General features: G+C 36.9%; 1 long non-coding RNA gene across 1 annotated transcript in view; it reads right to left on the bottom strand.

Annotated features, from left to right (window-relative positions):
• Window positions 1-11,412: 11,412 nt before the first annotated feature.
• LOC140697286 (uncharacterized) overlaps window positions 11,413-18,095 on the bottom strand; it is a 137,863-nt gene continuing 131,180 nt past the window's right edge. Inside the window, exon 5 of the long non-coding RNA XR_012074165.1 lies at window positions 11,413-11,732. This is a non-coding gene — a long non-coding RNA (uncharacterized lncRNA). The remainder of the gene's footprint in view (window positions 11,733-18,095) is intronic.

Raw genomic sequence — 18,095 nt, 5'->3', positions numbered from 1 at the left:
AAGGCCCAAAGGCAATGGCAGAGAAGAAAAGGACGCCAGAATTCAAAGGCTCTCACACCTATAGCTGCAGCAGACTTTAAACACAACCCAGTTCCTAGTAGATTAACATACAGTTTCACCCCGGAGGCCAGTTTACCTCGGTTTCCACTACCTGATACATCATGCCCAGCGTTTGACACTAACTGCCAGCCAGGCTAAAAGGCAAGAGAAATATACACTGTGAAGAGACCAAGACATCAGAATCAGACTCAGACACGACACAGGTGTTGCAATTATCAGACAGCATGTAAAATAACTGATCAATATGTTACAGGCTCAAAAATAGACACGATGCAAGAATACAGGGGTAATCAAGGACAGATGTGGAAACTAACACAGAATCAAAGGGAAATGTTAGAAAGCAAAAAGCAGTGTAAGAGAAGCAAAGAATGGCTCGACGGGCTCCGCAGCAGACTGGACATGGCCAAGGAGACCATCAGCGAGCGTAACTGCCCACTTCTAAAATGCGGACTTGTTCAATGATATCCTTCTAAAGGATATAGTGTGCAAAGGGGTAGAAAGAACAACTGTACAGTGGAGCAACCTGACAGTTACTTCCTGAGCCAGGTGATCAAAGCCAATGCCCACAGTCACAAATCATGTTGATGGTTTGTACCTTTAACACAAAGTGATGAAAATGACACTTTAGCTTCGTCATCTCTCTCTCTCAGTAACCCTACTCTAATCATGGGAAAAACACCAGACATCCCAGCTGAGGGACCTTCTACAAAATGCCTGACGAATACTCCTTAAACCTGTCAAGATTATCAGAAACAAGGGAAGTCTGAGAAACGACCACAGCCAAGAGGAGCATAAAGTGATGTTTCAAACTAAATGTGATGCAGTATTGGGTGGGATCCTGAGAAGAAAAAGGACATTAGGTAAAAACCAAAACAATTGAGTCAAGTGTGGATGTCAGTGACTAATGTTTCAATATTATTATTGTTAATTGTAACAAAGGTACAATGCTAATGTAAGATATTAATAGGGGAAATTCTCAGCACCATCTTCATCATTTTTCCATACATTTAAAACTGTCCTACAATTAAAAGTTTGCTTAACAAAGTATCCAGTGACAAAAATGGGACAGTAGAAAGGACTAATGGAGAAATCAGGGAAGCAAACTCAGAACCTAGAAAGGAGCCACTCAGAAATTTATAAAACAACTGAAGAGACATGGAAGAAGATTGAAAAGTTTCAACACATGAGTTCTCGGTGTAGATAATAGAGTATTCTGCAGAAAGGCAATAGAAAATAGCTTAACAATTTTTTTTAAAAAACTAAAATTTCCCTAATTGAGGAAAGAGATAAGGTCTCAGAACGTCTGCACAAAAACTGCTGGAAAAGGTAAGTGAAACATGACAGTGCCACACAAGACAGACCTTAATGAAATGCTGAAACAGCAAGGATGAAGCCAAAATCTTCACAGATACAAGAAAGGACAAATTTCTTACAAAGGAATAATGGGGCTGAAAACCCACTTCTCAGCAGCAATAACAGAACTGACCAACTGCTAGCTTTAAAGTGTTATAAGGAAACAGATGTCAAATTGAATAGAGTTAAATATAATATTTTTCAACTGTGAGAATGAAATAACACCTTTATAATAAATTGCTAAAAATGTTTACCACCCAAAGACCTTCTGTGAAAGAATAATTAGTAATGGATATATCTGAGCAAGAAGAAAATTAAACCCAGAGGAATTAGCAAAATATATTATTGGATCCAATCAACTACAGATGGTTAAAAATAATTATATTTTCATGATGAAAATGAGGAACTAAACTTCAACATGAATAATCCAGGTAATGTGAGGGAGCTTAGGGAATAATAAACACCTTAATGGCAAGTTCTTATTGTTTCAAGAGTAAAAAAAAATTAAAATTAAAATTTTGTTAGAATTTATAAATATATATATTTATAGATTAATTTGATAGGAACTGAAAATTCAAATTATACATCCAAGGTCAGAAAAAAAGGGTTGAGAAACAACAACACATACATAAAGAAAAAAAAAGCCATTAAATAAAAGGGATGGAAAGAGGAAAAAAAGCCAAGAAAGAAAAACAGCTAATTAAAACATAAAATAAAACAACAGTAATACTTGTTAATAATACACTTATAACACTAAGGTTTAATTTTCTTTCAAAATTTAGCTACATGCTATTTAATAGTAATACAGCTATTTAAAACAAAATGACAAAAAAAGTATCTCTGGAGAGATTAAGAAATGATAGGCACCTCAGAGGCTGAAAGCTGATGTAGCAATATGAATAAGGAACAAACACATTAACAGCTGTAAAGCATAAATAAGTATTAAGAGTGTCAGTACATACATGAAGATAAAAGAAATAATCCACTAGAAGATACCACAGTCATGAATGCACACATGCCCCAAAATATAGTCTCCTAACATTAAAGGAAAAATTGACAGTAACATGAGGAAAAACACACTCAAGAATCACAGTGGACCCACAAGAATATTGTCAACTGATCTTCGACAAAGGAGCAAAGGCAATAAAACAGGGCAGAGATCATCTTTTCCACAAAATGACTGGAACAACTGGACATGCACGTGCAAAAAGAGGAATCTGGACACAGATTGTTACACAAAAACTAATTCAAAACAGGTCACAGACCTAAATGGAAAATGCAAAACTATAAAACTCTTAGAAGCTAACACAGGCGAAAACATAACTGGCATTGGGTATAGCAAGACCTGTTTAGATACAACAGCAAAGGTATGGTACATGAAATAAGTAACTGCTAAGTGGGGCTTCATTAAAATGGAAAAGTGCTACCCTGTGAAATGCAGTATCAACAGAATTAGAGGACAAGACACAGGCTGGGATAAAATATTTGCAAAAGACACATATGACAAAGGATTGTTATCCAAAAGCTCTTAAAACTCAACGATATGAAAATTAACAACCCATTTAAAAATGGGCCAAAACAGTTAACAGACACCTTACATACACATGACAAATAAGCACATGAGAATACACTCCAAATCATATCATGAGGGAAGTGCAAATTAAAATGAGACGCCACCTCACACCTATTTGAAAGGTCAAGATCCAGGACACTGACACCACCAAATGCTGGTGAACAAACATGTGGACCAACAGAAGGTCTCATACTTTGCCGTTTGGAATGTCAAACAGTACAGCCATTTTGGAGGACAGCGTGGGGATTTGTTACCAAACTAAACACACCCTTACCACACAATCCAGCTTTTTGGTATTTACCCAGGTTGAAAAACTTATGTCTACACATACATGCACACAGAAGAGTAAAGCCACTTTACTCATAATTTCCAAACCTTGGAAGTGACCAAGATGCCCTCTGGTATGTGAACAGATAAACTACCCTACATCCAGGCAATGAAATATTATTCAGCACTGAAAAGAGATAGCAAGCCATCAGAAGGTACAGAGTAAATGCACATTGCTACATGAAAGAAACCAGTCTGAGAAGCCTACACAGTGTATGATTCCAAATACAAGACATTCTGGAAAAGGCAAAACTATGGAAACAGGAAAAGGATCAGTAGTTGCCAAGATTCGATCAGGGGAGGGATTAACAGGCAGAGCGCAGAGGATTTCTAGGGCAGTAAAAATATCCTGTGTACCTTTAGGAGTGATACATGTCATTAGACATTCGTCTGAACCCACAGAACGTACACCACCAAGAGTGAACTGTAAGGTAAACTCTGGGCTCGGGGTGATTATGATGCATGAATGTAGGTTCAATTTTGATTTAAAAAAAAAGGTATCATTCTGGTTGCTAGTGGGGGAAGAGTGTGCAGTGACAAAGCACGTAGGAAGTCTCTGTACCTTCCTTTTAATTTCGTTATAAACCAAATCTGCTTTAAAAAGTCTTCTTAAAAAAAAAAACTTCAAGCATGAAACTAAGAACACTTAAAAGAAAAAAATAATAAAGCTGTGGACAAAGTTCATGTTTTGGGAGGTAAATTTGACATTTTATTAGGAGAAAAACCCAAAATTTTAAACCTGGATAAAATATTTAAAATGAATGTTAATGCATCAAAATTCCAAAAGGATAAAAAGGAATTACCTGGTCAAATCCATGAGAAAGCCAAAACTCAGAGAAGTAAGGGGCACACTGAAGTCACCTTGACCTTGAACCAGGCACAGTGGAACTTTAGTTTTAATGGATTTGTGAGGCAAGCAGGACGACAATAAAAACAAAGGAATTTTTCCTAAAGATGGAGGTTTCTAAGAGGAGTCGTTCCTTGGTTTGGCTGCATCAGAAGTAACCATTCCTCAGGCAATTACAAAGAAAGCTGAGCCAGAAAACCAGTTTCCCTGAGACTTGTAATTCTGTCAGCTTTTGCAAATTGGCTTCTTGATTTGAAACCTAAATCTCCAACACCTGGATGTTCTAAACAACCTCACCAAATATACCAAAATGCTGAAACAGCCACAATCCTGGGTAGATAGGTTAATGTATCTCTCTGAGATAAACAAATTAGAAATAACAGATAAAGTTAGAAAAGAGATGTAGATGGTTTGGAAAACCATCTTAATTAATTAAATTCCTTCTCAGGAGGCCGGCCTCTCCATCTATGTCTCAAAGAGGCCTACTGGATAAGAACCAGATAACGGGCAGCCCAAAGCAACCTATTTACAAGCACAGAAGGCGCTGGATAGGGAACGGCTGAAACAACATACCGCAGAAAGAGTCCACCAAGACTTCGGGTCAAGACTGTACATCAACAACGCTTATTATTAAAAAAAAATCAAAGTCAAGTTTGAAAATGTCTTCAGGGAACAAAGAAGTGGAAAAAGTGGCTGAAGGGTTGAAAAAAAAACCACAAATAGAATGCCTAGGAAGTCATTCTCCACATCTGAAAGACACTTTTTTCTCTTTTAAAAAGGCTTTAGTAGTTTTATTATGATACGCCTGTTTGGGATAGATTCCCTTGTAGTCATTCTGACCCAAGATTTGTAAAATTCCCTGAACCAGCAAACTGCTTTTCATCAATTTTCAAAATTGCTGGTGTTTATGTCTTTAAATATTGTATCTTTCACAGTCTCTTTCTGCTCCTTTCAGGATTTTAGCACCATGCAGTTTAGACTTTAGACCATGTCCTGCATACATCTCGTACTTGTAAAGCTTTCTGTTTGTCTTTCCATGCTTTCATCTGGGTATTTCCTTCTAATCATTTTTCTAGTTAACTCATTCTTTCTTCAGCTATGCCTAACGTACTATTAAAACCATCACTGACCTATTACTTTTATTTTCTTTGTAGACATAATATTTGATATTTTGAATTTTTCATTTCTTTGGTGAATGACTCCATTATGTCATTTAATCCTTGGATCTGTTCAATACAGTGATTTTAAACTATTACAGATAATGCCAATATATGGGTCCCCTGAATTTCTATTTTTCACTACCTATTTTTTCTTCTGGATTTCCAACACATTTTAATGCCTGATTATGTTTAATTGAGGGAATATCTTTTTTGTGTGTAGAAAAAAAAAAAGAGCTCTTTTGAGGCTACAGATGATGTCATTGTTTTCCAGAGGGGATGTAATTTAGTTCTTGCAGAGGACCTTGCTAGGAACAGATAAACTTAATTCACAAAATAAGCTGACATTTTCTTTATCCAGTCATCTATCGATGGACATTTAGGCTGTCTCCATGTCTTGGCTATTGTAAATAGTGCTGCTATGAACACTAAGTTGCAGGTGTCTTTTTGAAGTAGGGTTCCTTCTGGATACATGCCCAGAAGTGGGATTCCTGGGTCATATGGTAAATCTATTCCTAGTCTTTTGAGGAATCTCCATACTGTTTTCCACAGTGGCTGCACCAAACTGCATTCCCACCAGCAGTGTAGGAATGTTCCCTTTTCTCCACAGCCTCTCCAGCATTTGTCATTTGTGGACTTTTGAATGATGACTATTCTGACTGGTGTGAGGTGATACCTCATTGTAGTTTTGATTTGCATTTCTCTGATAATTAGTGATATTGAACAATATTTCATGTGCCTATTGATCATTTGTATTTCTTCCTTGGTGGTATATTTATACAATGGAATACTATTCAGCCATAAAAACGACAACATAACACCATTTGCAGCAACATGGATGTCCCTGGAGAAGGTCATTCCAAGTGAAATAAGCCAGAAAGAGAAAGAAAAATACCAATGAGACTGCATATGTGGAATATAAAAAAAATGAACATAAATACAAAACAGAAACAGACTCATAGGCATAGAATGCAAACTTGTGGTTGCCAAGGGGGTGGGAGGTGGGAAAGGACAGACTGGGAGTTCAAAACTTGTAGATAGTGACAGGCATATGCAGAACAGATAAACAAGATTATACTACACAGCACAGGGGAACATATACAAGATCTCGTGGTAGCTCACGGTGAAAAAGTATGCGACAATGAATATACATATATGTTCATGTATAACTGAAAAACTGTGTTCTACACTGGAATTTGGCACAACATTGTAAAATGACTATAACTCAATTAAAACAAAGTGGAAAAAAAAAAAGAGCTGACAAGAAACAGGGCTTGAATTTTTAGGGTATGGGTTTGTTTCAAGTACTCCCTATGAGGGAGCTCTTTGGGCTCCCAGCTGGAACTGCGGATTTTCCTCCTCATCAGACTATAAGTTTTTTCTTATCATATATCTTATCAGGCCACAAACTCCTGTTGTGGTGACCCTTTCCTGGTAAAACTGCCAAGAGCTCTGCATGGCACCTCATACCCTCCCCACTGCTCTCAGCTAGCCACCCAGCCATTTAGCTGCTATTTTAAAATGGCAGAATACCTAAAGGTGGAAATTGGCATCAGAAGTAAGTTCCACTTATCTGGAATTCTCCTTTGTATTCTTGTGCTTTATACTCCTCCAATGCCTCCAAATAGATACTCTTATTTCATATTTTATCCAACTATTCTAATTACTCACCACGAGCAGATTTATCTTAAACTGGATAGTCTAACATTGCTACAAGCAAAACCCTTCAAGAGATTTCCTTTAGGCGCTGGATGCAGGAGTTTTATACAAACATTTTACTTATAACTCATGGACAAGAACTGAGGCACATGGCCCCATATTGCTGCCATTGATGCTGACAAATAAAGACTATAATCAACAGGCATATGCTCCCAGCCAAAACCTGAAGGGAGGAGTCTATTATAATGTGAAAGGAGGATTGAGTAACTATTGAGGGACAATTAGTAGCCTCTGATACACACATTGTATCATTTTCTTATTCATTTCCTTCCTTTTCTTTCCCCTGTTAGAATGTAATCTTTGGGAGAAAGTGTTTTTTCTTTTACTTATTTTTTTTTTCATTTGTGTTGTGGTTTTGGTACAACATTGTATCCTATGTTCCCAGAATATCCTTGTACACAGTAGATAATAAATATTTGTGTTGTACAGAGGACTTTCCAAGCATGCTGCAAAATGCCCAAACCAAGCCTCTTCTGTTTTTTGGAGAATGAACTTCCATAATTGTAACAATGTTACAATATCAAAATATCATTAAGAAGTAATAAAATACCTTAATACTAGAAGCATCAACATTCTCTAACAAAGTAAGTGGAAGATAGGAAAATGTCGTGTCACTTATTTTGTTAGACAAAACAACTCTAATTTCATCACACATTTTTAAAAATACAGTTGTCAGACATGCTAATTACATTTTTCATTCCCCTTTGGATATACTCAAGTGTGTCAGTCTTAAATATAATACTCTAAAATAAATTTTTTACAAAAAAAACCGATCTGATCATTGTTTAGATTTAATGAAGGAAAAAAGTCCCATTGGCTCATTTATTCACTGCATTTTTGATCCATGTCACTGTAGAAAACTTGAATCACAGAGGTAGCAGAATTTTTTTTTTCTGAGAAGATGAAACAAAGTGAACAAAACCCTGAATAATTAACTATCCCAAAGACTGATGGTAGAGGGAAATGACCAATAAAAAGTTTATTAATTAAATTTATAGGGATGAAAAACTAAGCTGTCCAAAGGTAAAATTGAAACCAAATCTGTATCTTCGAACGTTCAGTAAGAAGTACAGCAGACAAGCCTCCTTGGGGATCTATCTCACAGAATCACAGGTTTTCAGGTGGACGCTCTTGGGTAGGTATACCAGAGCTTTTCATTTTTAACTAAGAAAAGATTTCCAAGATCCTCGTGTAACCATAATTAGAACTTTTACTCTAAAGCTCATAAAACACATTAGCCTTTTTGACCTACAGCAACTGGCACCGTTCCAGAAACTGCAACTCTAAGTATTATTTCTTTTAAAGTGTAAAAATTAAAAGAACTGAATTTCACTCAATTGATAAAATTACAATAAAACGTGTTTGACTACAGCTCAGATAGCCAGTATCCACATCAAATGGCGCCTTGAGGAGTCTGTTACATTTTGGCTTCCTTATCAGTTTATTATGAGAATTACAGACCAATGATAAAAAATGTAACCATGATTCATTCTTTCTCAAAGTTTTGTGGTCTGTAATTGGACTGACTATGACTCCTACTGATATTGGGAATTATGAAATTTGCTGCCTTGAATAATAATGCTCCAAAGATGCCCACATATTAATCCTGGGAATTGTGAATATACTATGTTATACAGCAAAAGGGAATTAAGGCTACAGGTGGAATGTATTTTGTAATACACTAACCTTAAATAGGGGGAGTGTCCTGAATTATCCAGGTGACCCGATGTAATCATATGAGCTTTTAAGATTAGGGTGGCCAAGGAGGGCACAGAGATGCACCTTGAGAGAGACTCCTACCACCTTCTCTGGCTTGGAAGATGGAGCAAGTGGGTCTTGAGCGAAGCAATGTGGTAGCTCCTAGAAGCTGAGAACCGTCCTCAGCTGACAGCCAGCAAGAGAACGGGGAGCTCTGTCCTACAGCCACAAGGATCTAAATTCTAACAATGCAAATGAGCCAAGAAACTAACTCATCCTTAGAGCCTCCAGAAAGGAATCCTGCTGACATTTCATTTTGGCCCTGTGGGTCCCACACCAACTTTCTGACCAGCAGAAGTGAAGACAGAAACTTTGAGTTGTTTAAACTGCTCAATCTGTTTTAATTTGTTAGCCTAGCATTGAGAACCCACACCAAAACTTACAGACCTCGTCTCAGGAAATGGTAAAACATACCTATTTCAAGTAAGTTGTTACAAATGTGCTAAAAACACACACAAGCACACTTGAAATACTCATGATTACTAGGTCCACAGCATCTTAGTTTTAATGTCCCTCTGAAAACCTTGGGAGTAGAAGTAATTTAAATTTAGAATAGAAAATACCACTGGGGCTTTGTATTTACTGAAATATAGAGAGCCACTACTATTCCCTCATTTCAGTTTAACAGCAATTTTCAAGTGTATGCTTTATGGGTTTAACCTTTATTAGGTCCTTTTCAAAGAGCTTGGGAAATGTACGAGGACATGGAATTCAAACTCTAGGTATCTGCTGCTCTATCGTACCTAAATAAATCCAACATTAGATAGTAAAGTTTTTAACATTTAAAATAAAGCAATCTGTGACGGTAGGTTTTATGTAGCATGTTTATCTTTCCTGTCCTAGTTTTCAGAACAAAAGCAGAGAATTACAACTACCTGAGGGCTAGAAAGATGATTGTTGACAGAAGACCCAAGAGTAACTTCAGCATGATCATAAAATTACCCTTCAGCTATCATTAGGCAAAAAGAAACTATGTCTATGGTAGAAGGATGATCTTATAAAATAAAATGATCACATTATTTGGGTGTGAATTTCGGTCCACATACTGGTCTTTAACAAATTATACAACACTCTTAGGAGTGAAGAACGTTGGAGAGGGACTGAGACGTGGATTAGATAAAGGCACAGCCTGAGGAGAGCGCCGTGTAGCACCAGCCTGGTACCTTACAATGTTCACACAAGAAGGCCCATATGTGACGGAGATGTATGTTTCTCGACCGACTCCTGGGTTCCTCTCATGGCCATTTTCTGAACAACGCTATAACAAAATGTGCTGTGTCTAATTTTTGTGACAGTCTACATAATGATTCATAGCATTCATTATGCTTTAGTGTTATTATGTACAAGAACCTGTTATTGGTGATGAGAAAGCCAATTAAAATAAGCTGTTTCCACTGAGAATTCAAGGTCTATTTAACAGTTCAGGCCTCTACATTTATCGAGATAACAATAAATACTAATATGTCATCATATACATTTTACAGCTAGTGTCAAACGTAAATCCTAGTCAGCTAACTGAAAAGCTGGCAAACTATGGGACCAGAGGCCAAATCCAACTGGCTGCCTCTTTTATAAATAAAGGTTTATAAATAGTCATGCGAGTTCATTTACATATTGTTTATGACTGTTTATTGTTTCTGGCATATTGTTTCACACTGCGGTGACGGAGTTGAGTAGTTGTAACAGAGACTGGCCTGCAAAATAGAAAATATTTACTATTTGGCCCTTTACAGAAAAAAATTTTTTGCTGATTTGCTGACCACTGATCTAACTGAATATAACTTTTGCATGTCAACAAATAATATCAATAAAGTTTTAATATCATACAATCATATTTCTATCATATTAAATACCACAAAAAAGAGGTGTCAAGCTTCACCTTTGAGGTCAGGGAAGTCTTCCTGGGGAAGATAATACTTCAGCTGAGTGTTGAAGTATGAACTGAAGTCTATCAGCTGGACAAGGGGGAATACAGCAGTCCAAGCGGAGGGCACCACACATGAAAAGACGTGTATTATTCAGCCTTAAAAAATGTTAGAGATCCTTCCATTTGCAACAACATGGATGGATATTGAGGACATTGTGCTGAGTAAAAAAAATCAAATGGAGGAAGACAAGCACTGTATGATTTCACTTACATGTGGGATGAAAGTGGTCAAAAGTTACACGTTTCCAGTTATAAGGTGAGTAAGTACTGAGGCTGTCATTACAACATGATGACTACAGTTAACACTGCTATATGGGATATTTGAAAGTTGTTGAGAGTAGATACTAAGAGTCCTCATCACAAGGAAAAAAAAGTTTCCCTTTTTTTTTTAATCAGCATGAGATGATAGATGTTAACTAAACTTACCGTGGTAATCATATCAAAATCTATGTAAGTCAAATCATTATGCTGTACACCTTAAAAAGTGCTGTATGTTAATTATAGCTCAATGAAATTAGGGAAAAAAGAATTCTACCAAAGTGAGAACAAAGGACATAGCAATACTGAAGATAATGACTTATGCAAATAAATATAAGTATTCTACTAAACACACAGAGGGACAGTAGAAGGTGAGATGGGGAGGCAGACTCAGTAAGAAAACGAAAGGCACTGATGCCATGATTTGTTAAATATTAGCTCTTTTGTTGTATTTTACATCATTTCTCCATGGAATCAATGTGCAACATGGACTGGACATGAAATAAGAACACAAATGAGGAGAGTAACTCAATAACACACGAGAGAACATAAATTCTCCAACTATGTCAGTGGCAGGGTGGGCGAGAGGAAGAGACACACTGAATAGATCTTTGGGGGGAGCATTTCCAGAACTTTCTGACTAGAGACATGAGGCTGTTGAAGAATGAGGAGGAAACGACGCTTTCTCGTCTGGAGCTCAGGCTAATTGATGCCACCAGTCCTCACCTCTGCTAGGAACAAAAGCAGAGGAACCTGTAACTTGAGGATAATATAAGTTAGCCTAAGTCTGTAAAAGCTCTTAGAGAACCTTTGAGTCGTGTAAGTCATTCTGAAGTAACAGGTTATAGTTTGGTTCTATTTTGTATGGACGTCTTCTGTGTTCAGTATCTCTTCTACAGATACTACGCTGTTGTTTATTCTCACTTAGCTCAAAATCACTTTATCAGGAGGATATATATACACATATATAATATATATCACAGCTTATTTTCTTTTGGGGGGTAGTAACTAGGTTTATTTGTGTATTTACTTTTAGGGGAGGTACTGGGGATTGAACCCAGGACCTCACGCATGCTAAGTGTGCGCTCTACCTCTTGAGCTCTACCCTCCCCCTTCACACGGCTTGTTTTCTGAGGTTTAGAGACTGTTTCACTCCCTTGCTGTTATCACACTGTTCCCTTCCTTTGTCTCTAGTATCCTTTTGCTTTTTAATTGTTGGCCACGCCCAAGAGTTTTCCCTCAATACGCAGTTTTGTCCTAGAAGTTAGCTGCGGCTGATTAGCTTTCCAGGATCACAAGGGCTACCCTGCCCCAGGCTACTCAGACAGGACCTCAAATCCTGCACACTCACCAACTTTCAGACCACACAAGACCCCTCCCAGTTGTGACTGCTTTTCAATAAATAACTGTTGAATGTTTTGAACGTTTCCTGTTTCTGGCTCTTTCATACTCCTTGTTTCTTTCCCCTGCTCTCTTCTGCACAAAATTGATTCCATGCAGGTCTTGTAACTGTCGAAGGCTCTTCACTACGTGTCTGTATTTCAGGGCTCATAGGGATACCGTGTCGATTACTTTTGTTGTAAATGTCTGTCATGTCTTTGAGTTACTGCGTTTGCCAATTGGTGTCATTGTTTGCTTAGTAAGAGGACTCTGGGAGATTCAAAACAATACCACTGCTGCCATCTTTCCAGAATTTTCCACCTATTGGTTTTTAATTACTTGATATTAATGTTGCTAGAGATAAAATGAGAGCCATTCTACATTCATTGATTACTTAGTTTTAAAAAGAATTTTTCTATGTCTTCTGAGCAACACATAGTAACATAAGGAATAATTTAAGAGATGGATGATTGAGTCTGGATGTTTATATAACTTGGAATTTAATGGCACAGACTCTGAAATTATGGAGTGCTGAATTAAAAGATTCTGATTTTATAAATCAGCTCGAAAGTCTATATGTGACTTAAAATTGTTTATAAAACCACTTCCTGCATTTATGTAAGCTGTTATTCCTTGCAGAATAGTTTCAGCTTGTCTTTCCCTTATGAATACACATTGCAACTGAATCTGTGCTTTCCAACATATCTTATTTCAGCCATCTAATTATTATTAATAATCAGCTTTGGGTTTATGTTTAATCAAGTGTATAGTAGGAACTTTACCAAGTCTCTTCCTCTTCTCTGCCTACATTAGCTTCATCAGAGATAATTAAGTTTTATCATGCAGCTGAAGAGGCAGAAGCTAGACAGACAGGAAAACAGCAATTTATGCAGTCTGTTTTAGCAGCTCGTGACTTTTAACAATGGGTGAGCAATGGGAAATACAGGGAAACTGGAAGCATGAGCAAAAGGCAATTTTCCAATGAAGTATTCATTAATATAGGAGAATTTAAAAGTATAACCAACTGCTTTTGTTTACCACCATTTTAAATACATAAAATTAGTTTTCAGATTAAGATATTGGATTGTGCAAAAACATATAACTCTCCCCTCTCTTGAGACCTCATTTCAATGTAAGAAAAACAAATTGAGGTATATATAGTATCAGAAAGGGAATAAAAAATAAACTTCAACAAATTTATGGGCTACAAAGTAAGTCAAAAAAAAGCAGAAGTTGCTGCTTAAAAGGAAAGTAGAAGATGGATCCAACCTATTTTGCATAAACCCAGAGAGGCTCTGAAGACAAAGACAGAAGGTGAAAGAAAGACAGGAATCAGAGTACAGTGGGGAATGACCACATCAGGGAAAGAATCAGTAGTTTTCCTTCAAGAAAAAGTTCATAAATAATGAGATACAGAGAAAAAGAATAATAGAACCCAAGGGTAATGTCCTGTTTACTCAAGTTTTGAGAGTCCCCCTCAATTCCCAGACATGCATCTAAGCTAAATCTTCTCAGGTAACAGGACTCCCCACATCCAGAATGTTCCGTCAGCCTCACAAGGGTCACCAAGCATGTGAGAAAAGCCTGAAATATGAAAAAGTAAGACTAAGATTAAACAGAAATACTTACCAGAAAGAGAAGAGATGAATCAGGGAAAGCAAAGCCCTTTAATGTTTCATGAGATACAGTTGAAGGGATGTCAGTTTTATGAAACAGAATTAGGGTGTTAGGTAGAAAGAAAGAGAAACTTACACCAAGAAGAGAGTCAGACTCAGAAAGAATGGGGGGGGGCAATTTCATCAGCGCTAAGACAGGGCAGGGCCTCAGGCTTCTCGGGGAATAAACATCTAAATCACATTTACGTATATATATATAATTTTATTTTACTTTGAGGAATTGGCTCAAGAAATTACGAGGGCTGGCAAGTCTGAAATATGTAAAGCAGGCTGGCCAATTGGAATTTCGTGTGAGCTGATGTTGCCATGTTGGGGCAGAATTTCTTCTTCTCTGGGAAAACCTCAGTTTTCAGCTATTCGGGCCTTCAAGGAACTGTATGCGGCACACCTACATGATTGAGGACAACCTCTTATATTTAAAGTCAGTTAATGATAGATATTGATCACAAGTACAAAATGCCTTCACAGCGACTCCTACATGAGTGTTTTATAAATTAGCTGGGTACTGTAGCCCAGTCAACTCGACACGTAAGACACTTAGACCAAACAGTCTGCTGGTTAAAAATATGGAGACTCTTTTCTTAAACATATCATAACGATGATGAGACAATAAGAAACTACCTGGCAAAATTCTAAGAGGAAATGGGGCATAAAATATGTATGGAAAAATTGAAGAGCAACAAAAAGAATTCTGCCCTAAGGACCTGCTGACCGTTCTGGCAAACCTGGACTTTCCTCTGGGGAGTCTGATAGATGGGACGAGAGGAACCAAGGCCAACCTCCTCCCTACGTGGGCAGCTCTCAGGGTTACTTGTCCAGTTTAAGCTGGGTCTTCAAAGAGATCCACTTTCAGGGTTAAGGCGACACAGAAGCAAAATTGCTCTAACTTTATAGGCAGTGGTAAGGACTCCCTGATGCTTAGTGGAGCAGGATGGACAAAAGGAAAGGAAGATTCATCCTGGAAGAGTCCTCGTACAGATTTGCAAGCTGGAATCACATGGAAACCTTTTGAGAATTAAAAAGGATTTTTCAGAATCTGATCATCATTGAACACAAAAAGTTTCAGCAATCTATAAAACTCCTGGAAGATATCATAGGATGATCTTGAGATAGATTTCTTAGTCAAGACACAAAATAACACTAATAAGAGAGCAACATATTAATGTGTTCATCCAATTGAAGTTAGGAATATCTATGTATTGGAGGATATCATGAAGTGAATGGACAAGTTCCAAATTTGGAGAAAATGGACATAATAATGTAACCACAAGAGGCTATATGTTGAGGATATACAAAGAACTCCTTTAAATCAAAAGGCAAAACACAGACACCCTGATAGAAATATGAGCAAAACAACAAAAAGAAACATGATTCTACATTTCACTCACACACACACACAAATCCAAATGGCTCAGAAAAGGATGTATTCCTTCACATGTTTTGTACTGACAGATGAAAGTGTTCATCGTAAGTGTAGTTACAGATGATGCACTTTTGTCATGTTGCTAAGTATGGACATTTTAAAATAGAACTGTGATGTCACTTTTTCAGATGGATCAAATGTCATTTAAATTGCACAATGAGTTGATGCCCACTGTCATTTAAAAAATCCACAGAGTTCTGCTTTAGCAACAAAGCAGATGGACAGATAGATAGATAAAGATATCTATTAGTAGTCAGCAAGCAAATCCATTCTTAAGCAATATTTTCCCAGAATTGTGTGAGCAGGAATCAACATTAATCATATAACATACTGCATGATTTTATTGGGAGGTTAATGGATTCACTGGGGTGAATGTCTTCAAATCAGTTAGTTCAGGGCTCCAGAGGCAGCCAGCTATTGTCTTATACCCAACCTTGCGCATCTCAGGGCTTTATTGTACTATGATACATCCATGAGCTTGGCCAAGATTTTTTAAATAACCTGACAACGTCAAGAGTTGGCAAAGATATTGATCAATGATTATTTGTATGTACTGCGGGTGGGAGTATACACTGAAACAGCCACTTGGAAAAAAGTTGGACTTAATGTAGCAAAATTCCAGATACATATATTTTTGACTTAACAAATCCACCCCCAGATCTAAACCCTAAAGAAAATTCTACATGTGTGAACACTGGGGTAAACATATCAGAAAGTTTGTGAGAGCATTGTCTAGGGACAAACAATCCATATATTCCTCAAGAATAGAAAAGATGCACATACTATACTATGCTCATACAATGGAATACAATGAAAATGCAACACAATTTCAGCAATCAAAACTGAATGGAAATACAAATACTTTTAAAAAGAGATGATTCAAATATAAAATTGTTTGAAAGTAGTCAGACATAAAGAAGATGGTAGGATTCTCTTCTTGAGGTTCTATACTAGACAAAACCAAATTATATTTTTAGGGATGCAATATTATATTTTTAAGGACAAAACTATAAAGGAAAACAAGGACATAACTAATCCAAAAATCTGGAGAGTCATTACCTGGAGGTAGTAGCTGGGAAGAAAGAAAAACTCTCATTGAAAAAAAAAACAGCAAAATTCTACTTCTCGAACTGCACCATGCATATACATATGCTTCCTTATAATTGTTTATTAAATTATTTATTTTTGTTTTTGAATTTTTCTTTGCTAATGGTCCCCAAAGGGAAAGTAAAAGGAATATTGAATAAAAGAAAATATTAATACATGATGTATATATAACACTAATTAAATCAATATTCTGATGCAGAGCCTGGGCATTTTTTCAAAGTTATCCAGATAATGCTAGCGTGGATCTGCAGTTAAGAACTACATCGTATCTGAGCCAGCAGCTCCCATAAGAACTCTGTGGGCCTCAGAGATATTTCAGGAAGACCAGGATTTAGGACACACTTTCTATAGACTGAGTTGAAGTATTTATTTACATAAATAACACATAAATACATTAAAATATTCAAACACTAAATTATACTGCTTATTGCCTTTAGCTAATTTTGACTAGATAATATCTACACATTGTAAAATATTTAAACTATAAAAATGTGTGATGTGAAAAGTAAGTCTTTTAAGTCCTGTACTTATAAGATTCCCCTTTCAGGAGTCAGTAATTCTTAGCTGTTCCCTTTGCACTCTTCCAGAGAGTCCCTGCACATACAAACACAGATATCCATTTTGTTCATGCAGAGTGAAATACATACACTGCTCGGCCACTTGCTGTTTTTACTTCACAGTAGTCAGTATACATGGGGCTGCCTTATGGCCTTCAAAGACCAGAGTGCATTGCTTTTATGTTTGTGTAATGTTGTTTTTCAAATATGTTGATGGTAAGATTATTAAAGTATCACCTCATTTTAAATAGAAAAACATAGAGGACAGGAAAGAATACTAGGAAATATTTTCAATGTATTGCTTAACATTAACATAAAGAATACAATATAGAAGTAATACATATTTCAAAATAAAAACAAAACTACCAGCAGTACATGACAGGGCTCAGTTATTAGAAGGACAGGCAGAAGCATGTGCCTGAGAAGCACTGAATACAGTGCAGAGATACTGAGAAAAAAACCCTCTGGTTCCCCTGGTCCCACACTAAGCATGTAAGCGTCACAGCCTGATTCTAGAAACATTTGAAAACTGGAAGCATGGAAGATAACTAGAGCAATAACAAAACCCCAAACCAGCCAAACTAATGTCTGCATTGGCTCAACTCATCACCATGACAGCTTGAGGAAAGGAGGAGAGTGCTCATTGCCGAGCAAAAATATCATACCCCAAGTTCAGTTGTTCCTCTGCACCCAATGTCTAGCATTAAGTGAAAAATTACAAGACACAAGAAAGTGAAAAAAATAAAGCAACATATCTTTAGGTGTAATTCTGCTGACTCCTATCAAGAGATAAACTTATCACAGAACCAGAACCAGAAATGGTCCTAATGAGGGAACGATTAAACTGGGATTGTAAATAACATGATTAATATTTAAAGGATATAGTGTAAAAGGTGGACACTGCCCATGAACAGATGTGATATTGTAGAGGAGTGACTGAAACTATTTTTTAAAAGTCAGCTTTATGTTGGCA

This window comes from Vicugna pacos, chromosome 7 (genome assembly GCF_048564905.1).
Source record: "Vicugna pacos chromosome 7, VicPac4, whole genome shotgun sequence".
Classification (NCBI taxonomy): domain Eukaryota; kingdom Metazoa; phylum Chordata; class Mammalia; order Artiodactyla; family Camelidae; genus Vicugna; species Vicugna pacos.
Note: the sequence above shows the minus strand (reverse complement) of the source record. Positions and strands in the feature narration are given on the sequence as shown.